This window comes from Vombatus ursinus, unplaced genomic scaffold (genome assembly GCF_900497805.2).
Source record: "Vombatus ursinus unplaced genomic scaffold, bare-nosed wombat genome assembly UNPS02011700.1, whole genome shotgun sequence".
In the NCBI taxonomy this organism is placed as follows: domain Eukaryota; kingdom Metazoa; phylum Chordata; class Mammalia; order Diprotodontia; family Vombatidae; genus Vombatus; species Vombatus ursinus.
Genome location: NW_020951478.1, coordinates 4,047,511 through 4,057,875, shown reverse-complemented (window position 1 = coordinate 4,057,875; position 10,365 = coordinate 4,047,511).

Here is a 10,365-nt window from a genome sequence, read left to right as displayed (position 1 = left end):
GCTGAGTTATCTTTATTAAACTCATGGGGACTGATGAGGTTATTGTGTGCAGAGAGAGAAGAAAAAAGGGCCTAGAGAATAACCTTGGGGATGATCCATGGTTTGGGAACATTATGGATAGCAAATGAGATGGATGGAGTGATCATACAGGTAGGAAGAGTACAAGAGCATATTATCATAAAAACTCAGGGACAAGACAGGATCCCATAGGAGATCATAGTCAACGCTGTCAAATCCCCACAGAGATAGTCCTAGAACCCAAGTCCTAGAACTCTAGAACCCTACAACCCATGGATGTTAGTATGATTCATAGTTGTATCCCAGAGTGGGTAGCAGAGCTACATGAGAAATTGAAGGCTTTGGAAAGTTGGTTGGTCCCATCAATGTTCCATACCCACTGCTAACCTATTTTAAAATAAAACTTTTGTTTTACAGTATATTTTATTTTCTAATTTTTGTTTATAACACATACTCAAATTGATGAGATGATGTCACTCCCTCCCAGATGATAGTTATTTTTAAAGCACTGTCAGCAACAAGTGCTACATGTAAAAATTTGAAAACCTCAAACAGATGGATAAACCATAGACCAAGATATTATGTTAGGACCTATCTTAGAATTAATCTCAGAGGGAGAAGTGATCAGAGGTTATATGGTTCAAACTCTTCATTTCATAAATGAGGAAGCTTAAGCCCAGAAAGGTGAAGGATCTTGCTTAGGGGTCATGGAGCAGGTTAGTGACAGAGTGGAACCTCAAACAAGGTCTCTTGCCTCCTAGTATAGTGCTCTTTCCTCTATATTCTTGCTTGCCCTTTTATGTCCATCAGAATTCATTGGTTCCCCAAATAAGCAATACTGCCCCTAGAGGGTGCTAGAATAATCCAGGGGGGTGGTAGTAGCCTTGGGTGCAATTTTGGGAGGCATTGAATAAAAATAAGGGGGTGGTGGAAGCATAAAGAAAGAAGAGAAGAATATTTTGAAAAACTGTTCATACATGTTTCATCTATTGTGTAACAGAATTAAAGTCATAATGATTACATTATTTTCCAAATAAACACACAAAATACAAGTTATAACTGATCAGTGGTCAAGTCTGCCGACAGGTCTTAAAAAGCAAGTATTGGCAGGCAAGCATGTCACACATTGTCGGGAAATCCAGCATGCAGACATATATGCCTGTAATGACTTGTTTACAATATGATACTATGTAGTTACATGATGCAATATTGTGTCATCAAAATTTCGACTCAGGAAAAAACTCACAAATTTACAATAAATTGTTAAATTTTAGATGAGTGATTTTTAATTTTTTTAAAAAATATATAACATTTATTTTTTTAGTTTTCAACATTCACTTCCATAAGGTTTTGAGTTTTAAATTTTCTCCTGCTGCCTTTCCTCCCCCATCCCCAAGACGGTATGCAATCTGATATAGGCTCTACTTACACATTCATATCAAGTATATTTTCCCATTAGTCATGATGTAAAGAAGAATTAGAACTGATGGGAGGAACCATGAGAATGAAGCATAAGTTCGGGAAACTCATCATCAGATAATGGTTAATGTAATATTAGAGAAGTTTCTAGTGTCATTGACAGTATGATAATCTATAAGACAGAGTGAGTGGCTATATTAGTTTAACAAGTGGAGGGCCAGCAACTGACTAGAGTGCAGTGGAGTGGTGACTCTGAGGACCCTCCTGTAGAGGAGTGGGGAATGGTGGGGAAAGCACTATCTAAAGAGGAAGAGTAAGTAGGTAGGGAGGATTGGCAGGAAGGTTGGGGGGAAGGATTTGCTGAAACACCTGCGCCTGTTGGGTCTTCTGGTTGAGATTTGAGCTGGTGAGCGGGGAAGAGGGAGGGCACCCCATCCAGCTTGTTCCTTCTGGGCTCTCAGGATGAAATCAGATCTAAGAAGGAACTTAGAAAGCATTTCTAGGGATTATTAAGTCTTGGATGAAAAACTGAAGACAGGTGTTGTTTTCATCACTACTGCCAACTGAAATACAGACTTTAGGAGAGAAATACGGATTTGGCAAGTAAATAGCTGGATAAGAAAATAAATTTGAAGAATGGGAATTGTATTTCTGGACCTGGGCTTTATATATAGGAATATACATGTAACACTGGTTGTCGTGAGTGTCGCTGTGAAGGGTGTAGTCGGCCAATGGATATTCATTACTGTTCTCTCTTCCCTATCCTCCTTGTTGCTGGAGATTTGATTAACCACACCTTGTAATAATTGCCTCTTTTTTTATTCCCCCAGGATAAGGGCAGTATGCTAGCCTCTTGGTTCTACTTGGTCTCCTCTCATGCCTTGTGGAGTTTCTATTAAAAGTTAGGAGTAATAGACACAATAACTCAGAGCCCCAGCTAGGAAAGTTACCAACATTTAGAAGTTTGGCAGTCTGCCCCAGCTTTAATTTGTTTATTTCTAGCTAACCTCTGGCCTCTTTGTGACGATAAGAAATTTAGATTATTGGAAATTTTGAGGTAAAGAAATAAGCGGAGTATGTTAGAGTATCTATTAATGTGCAGGCACAGGGAGGGAAAGTTGGAAAAAGAACAAACCTTTTCTTCACCTTTCCTTCAGTTCTTGAAGACATGTGTATAATCCAGGGCTTCCGTCAGTCTTCTGCTCCAATATGACTATGGTGGGGCAGGTTCTTTTGGATCTCTCTCTATTGTGTTGCAGATCAGCCCTACTTTTTATTTTACCTTTTGTTTCTTTCTCCTGTTCCCAATTCTTTCAGGCTTAACTCATTAAGTCTTGGGTGAGGCTAAGGAAATCTACTCCCTCACTCAATCTGACCGTCGTACTAGTTTTCATCTTCCATCTCCTCCCTTTCAGAAGTTAATTTGAGAAAGCTGATGGCAATCAGCACCTCCACTTCCTCTTTTCTAAACCCTTTCTGATTGGGTTTCTGACCCCATCATTCAACTAAACTGATCTCTCCAAGGTTGGCTATGATCTTCTAATTGTCAAATCTAGTGGCCTTTTCTTAACCTTATCTTCTTGTCCTTTTTGTAGCTTTTGATGCTGTCAGTCACCTATTCCCGGATCCTGTCCTCCTGGTTTTTTATGATGTTGCTCTCTCTTGATTCTACTCCTGATTCTATGACTCCTCTTTCTTCCTGTCCTTTTCTGGATTGTCCACCAGGTCATGGCCACTAACTATGGTTGCTCTTTCAGTGTTTTTCCAGGCTCTGCCCTGGACTTCTCAGTTCTCTCCCTATACAATTTCACTTGCTGATCTTATCAGCTGTCATGGATTCAGTGATCATCTCTGTACATATGATTCTCAGGTCTATCTATCCAGTCCTAGCCTCTTTGACATCACCAACTGTCAATCAAGTATCTCAAACTTAATGTTCCATAAACATCTCAAACTCAACATGTCTAAAACAGAATTCAGTATCTTCCCCTCAAATTTTCCTTTCTTCCCAGTACTGCTGAGGGTACCATTTTCCCAATCATTCAAGTTTACAGCCTGAGTGTCACCCTACACTCCTATGTCACCCTCACTCCATATAGCCAACCTGTTGTCAAGTGCTATAATTTCATCCTTCATAGCATCTCATATACATTCCCTTCTCCTTATTCACACAGCCACCTCCCAGGTGCAGTTCTCATCACCTCATGCCTGGACTATTCTGATAGCCTTGTGGTCAGTTTCCTTGTCTCAAATCTCTACACTTAAGTCTGCATGATCTTCTTAAAGTGTAGGTCTCACCATGTCACTTCTCTGTCCAATTAACTCTAGGGGCTCCCTATCACCAGGATCTAATATAGAATCTTTGTTTGGCCTTTAATGTCCTTCACAGCCTAGAACAGGGCTTCTTAAACTTTTTCCATAGAGACCCCTTTTTGTGTTTTGGCAGTGTTCTTTGGTGTTGTGTGGTGGGATGGCATGCATGATGCAAAGTGCACATGCTTTGTGTTGAGAACCAAGGCTGCCATGAAGTTTCACCTTGGATTCATTATGCGTTTTGATTTGGAATTAATTTTTGGTAGCTACACGTTCAGAAACCTTTTACCATTGCCAAAATTTTTGTGACCCCATATGGGGTCATGATTCACAGTTTCAGAAGCATTGGAGATCCTTCCTACCTTTCTAGTCTTCTTACATGATACTTCCTTCCATACACTCTACAATCCAGTGATGCACACTTTGCTGCTTTTCTTACAAAACACTCCATCTTCTGACTTAGTGCCTTTTCACTCTCTATGCTCAACACCTTGAATGGTTTTCTTCCTCACCTCCTTTTTCTGGCATGCCTGGCTTCCTTCAGTATTCAGCTCAGCCCTCACTTTCTGCAAGAGGTTTTTCCCAGTCTGCCCACACCTCCCAACTTCTATCTAGAGCCTTCCTTCTGAGAGTAACTTCCCATTTACACTGTATTTGTTTTGCATGTACAGAGTCATTTGCATGTTGTCTCTCTTACTAGAATGTGAGTTCCTTGAAGGCATGGGCTGCTTGTTTTGTTTTTTTTTTTTTTCCCTTTATCGGAGGCAATCGGGATTAAGTGACTTGCCCAGGGTCACACAGCAGGGGCTTTTTTTATTTTTCTTTTTATCACAAGTTCTTAACACAGGGCCTGGTGCATAGTTAGCAGTTAATAAATGCTTATTGATTGACAGACTTCCTTTGAATTCTGTTTGAATTGCTTATAACTAAAGCATACTTTCTCTTTAATTCTTTTTTTCATTATGAAACCTTCTTGCTCATTTTCTAAAAATTTAGTTAACTTGATTTTTCTTTTTATCAGCTGAATAGGATTTATTGATTCTGTTCATCTTTTATAATATGTTATAGGTTTGTTGTTCATTTCTATAGTTTTTCCCCCAATTTTATCCATTTCTCTCTTTTGTAATAATTCTCCTTCTGCACTTGTTTTAGGATGGTTGGCCTGCTGACTTTCTACCTTTTAAAAAATCTATTGAGTTAATTGAGTCTCTGCACTATTTTATTAGTTTATTTTTTTTTTAATCGTGCTAAGGTATTTTTCTTCACATTGCTATTATTTCTCAATGACCAATTTCAATTCCCTTGCAAAAAAGAAACATAATGAAGCAAACTAAACAAAATTAATTGGTCCTCTTGGACAAGTCGTGTCTTATTCTCCCTTATTGTCTTTCACCTCTTTGCAAGTAAAGGGAAAGTATATTTCTTCCTCACACCTTTAAGTCAAGATTGATCGTTGCATTGATTAGAATTCTGACTTCAATGTTATTTTCTTTTACAATATTGGGATTTTGTTATTGCTGTTGTTGAGTCATTAAAGTTGTGATCCCATTTTGGGATTTTCTTGGCAAAGATATTGGAATGGTTTTCCATTTCCTTCTGCAGTTCATTTTACAGATGAGGAACTGAGGCAAACCAGGGGTAAGTGACTTGCCTAGGGTTGTAAATGTCTAAGACTAGATTTGAACTCAGATCCTCCTGATTCCAGGACTAGTGTTCTATCCACTATACCACCTACATTGCATAGATTGTCCTCTTGTTTCTGCCTGCCTACCTCGCTTTCTATCAGTTCATATGAGTCTTTTTAAAGTTCCCTATATTCTTCATATTTCTCATTTCTTAAAATGTAACAATACTCCATTGCATTCATATACCTCAGTGGGTTCAGCCATTTCCAAAAATTATAGACACCATACAGATTCCAGTGTTTTCCTACCTCAAAAGTGCTGCTTTAAGTATTTTTGCATGTGTGGTGCCTTTATCTGTCTTTCATTTTCCTGGAGTTTATTTCCAGTATTGTGACTAGGTCAAAAGGTGTGAACCATTTAATGATTACTCTATTAAAATTCCATTTTTTTTCTTATCCAGACCATTTAGACCAATTCACACCTCCAAAGGTGTGCTATTCTCACAGTTTCTCCAACCTTTACAATTTTATCTTCACATGTAAAGTGCTTTGCCAGCCTTCAAGTGCTACAGAAATTTTAGCTATTACTTTTCTCTTTGCCATCCTTATGTGTATAAAGTAACAGTTTGCTATAGTATTTATTTTTACTTTTCTTATTCATGATTTGGAGCACTCTTTCATATAGTTGTTGATAACCTACACTTCTTTTTTTGGGAAACTGCCTGTTCATATTTGACCAGTTACTGACTAGGGAGTAGCTCTGCTTGGGTACTTATGCCACTGCCCCAAAGATCTTGGATGTCAGACTTTTATCAGAGATATTTGATGCAAAAAAAAAAAAAAATTCCAAACTGATGGCATTCACTTATCCTAGCTACAATGATTTTGTTCATGCCAAAGTTTTCTAATTTTATATAGTTAAAATTTTCTATTTTATCTTTTGTGATCACTGTTATGTAAGTATATTCTCCCTACCTATAGTTGTGAAAATAGATACTTCTTTCCATCCTGCTATTATTTTATGTGACACTTTATACTGAAACCTTATATAGCTTTGGACCTCATTGTAATATGTTATACACTACTGATTTAAATATAATTTTTGCTAATCTTCAATTTTTTCCCAGAAATTTGTATCAGGTAGAAAGTCTTTGCCTCAGTAGTTTGAATTCCTAAATTTATTAAATATTACGTTAGCAGGTCTGATTGCTCCTGGGCTTTGCTGGATTCACTGATCAATGTTTCTAATTTTAATTCAGCACCAGTGTTTTGATAATTACCACTTCAAAATAATAGTGTGAAATCTGGTAATACTTCTCTCATTTATTCCTAATTTTTTCCCCCATTATTTCCCTTGAGATTTTTGACCTTCTGTTCCTCTAGAAGAATTTTATGCTTTCAGAAATACAAATTTTCTTTGGTGACCACTTTAGCTGTAGCTATAAATTTCAGAATGTTGTCTCATTGCTATAGTTTTATTTAACATTATCTATTTTATGTGATTTTATGCTTCTGTGATTTGTTCACTGGCCTATTTATTTCACATGCTGGTACTTATTTTCCATTTGGATTTGTATTTTTGCTCATCTATCCTTCATTGATTATGGTTGGTAAAGGATGTGTTTATTTCTGCCTTTTGACATTTATGATTTCTTTAAGCCCTCACACATTATCAATTTGTCAAGTTATGTGTTTCTGAGAAATGTTTATTTTTTTAATATTCCCATTCAGAATCTTTTAAATGTAATTTGAACAATTTGCTCAGATCTGTTTTCTTGTTTTACTTTTCTGTTACTTTTATTTAGCTTTGAAAAGATCATAGATTTAGAGCTAGAAGAATCTTATTAATTTAGAAGTCAACTAGTTCAACCCTCTTATTTAACAGATGGGGAAACTGAGGCAGAGAGAAGTTAAAAGACATTACAGAGGTAATGTCAGAGGTGGGATTTGAGCCCAGGCCTTCCTGATTCCCAATCTAACACTACCCACGATGAGACACAAGTCTCTTAAGATTATTATTATTGGCAGTGTCTTTTTATAGTTTAGTTAATTTCTCCTTTCAGAATTTAAATGCTATGCCATCAGGGAGACAGACAGACAGACAGACAGTTTTACTGTCTATGGCACTTTCAGGAATAATATAGTTTCCCTGATGTTTGTCTCTCTCAACATTATTGACTTTTATCGTTGCTTTATCTGAAATCATAATAGCTACTCTGACTTTTTTAGTCACCTGGAATATAATAGTTTGATCCAGCCTCTTCTTTTTAGTGCATTTCTATATGTTTTCAGCATGTTGTATGCAAAAAAAAAATGCATTTTATTTTCTTGTTCACTTCTACATTCTCTTTTTCATTGAGGGATTTACTCTGTTCACATTTACATTGTAATTTTAAAGTCTGTGTTCCTCCATTATACATTTTTTTTCTCCTTTTAAATTATAATTTTAATTCTGGTTTGTTTTGTTTAAAATAATGCAATTCCAGTCTATTCCCAATGACTCCATCCTGCTCCCTTTACTAAATAGAATAGAAAATTCCTTCCTTTAATTTTCTTGTTATTCTCATGCTTCAAAAAAAAAAAGTTCCCCTTTCCCTCTTCAGATAAAGCTGAAGAATACAATCAAACCTGTCCCTTCTTGCCCAATCCATTCTCCTAATTTGAATGACACTAATTTTTAGTGCTCCTTTCCGATAAATGTTGTTTTAGTTCTATCCACTCATTTCCTTTCTAGGAAATAGAGTCTGGGATCTGGTTTAAAAAAAATACAGGGTTCCCCAAAAGTCTTAGTGCAGTTTTAAGCTTAAATAGCTGTGTTTTGATAACTGAATTATAATATAATTGGTTTCTTTTGTAATCCTTTATTTTTTTTTAATACATTTATGAATATTATTCTGAGAAGGGGTGTACTGACTTCACCAGACTGCCAAACGGGTCCTCTGACAAGAAAAAAGTCTAAACTCCCTTGCTCTAGAATCTATTGTATTCAAGGATTTCCTTTATTCTGTGAACTTCATACCAGGTAGGGTTTCTGGGGGATGGATGGAAGCTTTGCTTTCATGCCCCACCTGTCCGTGCAATTAAAGATTTCTCCTTTGCCTTCTTTCTCTCCTACCCACCCCATTTTAGAGAGGCAAGATAGTGGCTAAAGGGCTAGATGTCAGCTCTAATTATTGTTACTACTTCTCTGATCTTGGGCAGGCAATGTAATCTCAGTGGGCCTCAGTTTCCAAATCTATAAACTTAAAGCACTATGTAAATTTAAGTTAAAAATCTTATGAAAACCCTCATTGTCAGGAATATTAATTCATGAGAGGCAGAAGGATGCAGCAGGCAGCACTCTAATGTGGTTGGCATGGACTGTATTATTCTTTCCCTCATCAGCTTCATGTTGGCAGAACATCCTTCCTCTGTACCTGTGTCTCATTTTCTGCCCTTCTCTGAAGTATGTTGTCCTGGGGTCTCAACCATTCTCTTTCTCACAAGTGTTTCTGAGAAATGTTTATTTTTTTTAATATTCCCATTCAGAATCTTTTAAACGTAATTTAAGGCAGGCCACAAAAGCACAACTCCTTGTGTGTTTTCTTTAAGTGTCTACACTTAATACAAATGCAGGACCTCCATTGTGCCTCTCATCCCAGTGGATTGCTCCATAATACTATTAGTGTTCCCTCCTTTTAGCTTTGTTGTTGTTCAGTTGTTTCCAACTCTTCATGACCCTATTTGGGGTTTTCTTGGCAAATATATTGGAGTGGTTTACCATTTCCTTCTCCAGTTCATTTTACAGATGAGGAAACTGAAGAAAAGAAGGTTAAGTGACTTGCCCAGGGTCAAAAGTGTCTGAGGTCAGATTTAAACTCAGCAATATGAGCCTTCCTGATTTCAAGCCTGGTGTTCTATCCACTGTACCACCTAGCTTCTCTCAGCCACTGGCACCCAAATCCTTTTTCTCTTTCTGTTAACTGCCTTCCAAAAGAAGGAGGGGAATAAGCATTTATGTTGTGCCGTCATGTGCTAGGATCTGTGCTAACCGCTTTACAAATATCTCATTCTATCTTTACAACAACCTTGGGAGGTAGGTGCTATTATGATTACCACTTTACATTTGAGAAAGCTGAGCCAAATAGGTTTAAGTTATTTACTTATCCAAGGTCACACACAACTAGTAATTGTCTGAGGTCAGATTTCAATTTAGAACTTCCTGACTGCAGGCCCAGCATTCTATCCATTTGGCCACCAGTTGCCCCAAAGAGCCATCATTACTACTTCTTCAAAACCAAAGGCAGGGTAAAAAATTTAAAACTTCACATCCACCTTTCATCTTGAGGCCTGGCTAGGCTGGAGTGCTTTTCCAAGTTATCCCCTATCTCTCTTCTCTCTCCCTCTTCAGATATTTTTCTCTGTATTATTCCACCACCAAAAATATTATTTTACTAATGAGAGGATTTTAAAAACTTTCTTTAGATCCTTTGCTCTTTTGCTCACAGGCAGTTTTTCCTTGTTGTTCTCTCAATATTTTCTTAGAAAGTATAATTTTTTAATCAGAAAAAAAACCCTAACTATAGCCTCATCTAACCTCAGATGGGCGAAAAGATGCATTTTCTTGCTTAGCCTTTTCTCACTTAGTCATGTACTGATTTATCTGATGAGTTCAAATATCATATCTCCAGCTCACCTCATGTTTCTTTTGAAGGAATGGCTTGATTTCTTCCCTTTGAGTAAAAATACCCCCTTTTTCATTAGTGATTAGGCTCCGTTTTATAGGGTGTTATTTTAGGGGTATGAACTAATTTTTTTTTAATAGTACATTGTGAAATTTTCTGCTGATGTTTTACAAACTAGTAGTTGTCCTCTATTATGTATCCTCAGGCAGCTAGGTGGTATGATGGATAGAGCACTGTGCCTAGAAGAAGGAAGACGAGTTCAAATCTGGCCTCAGATAGTTTACTAGCTGTATGACTTAGCAAAGTCACTTAACTTTTTTTTTGCCT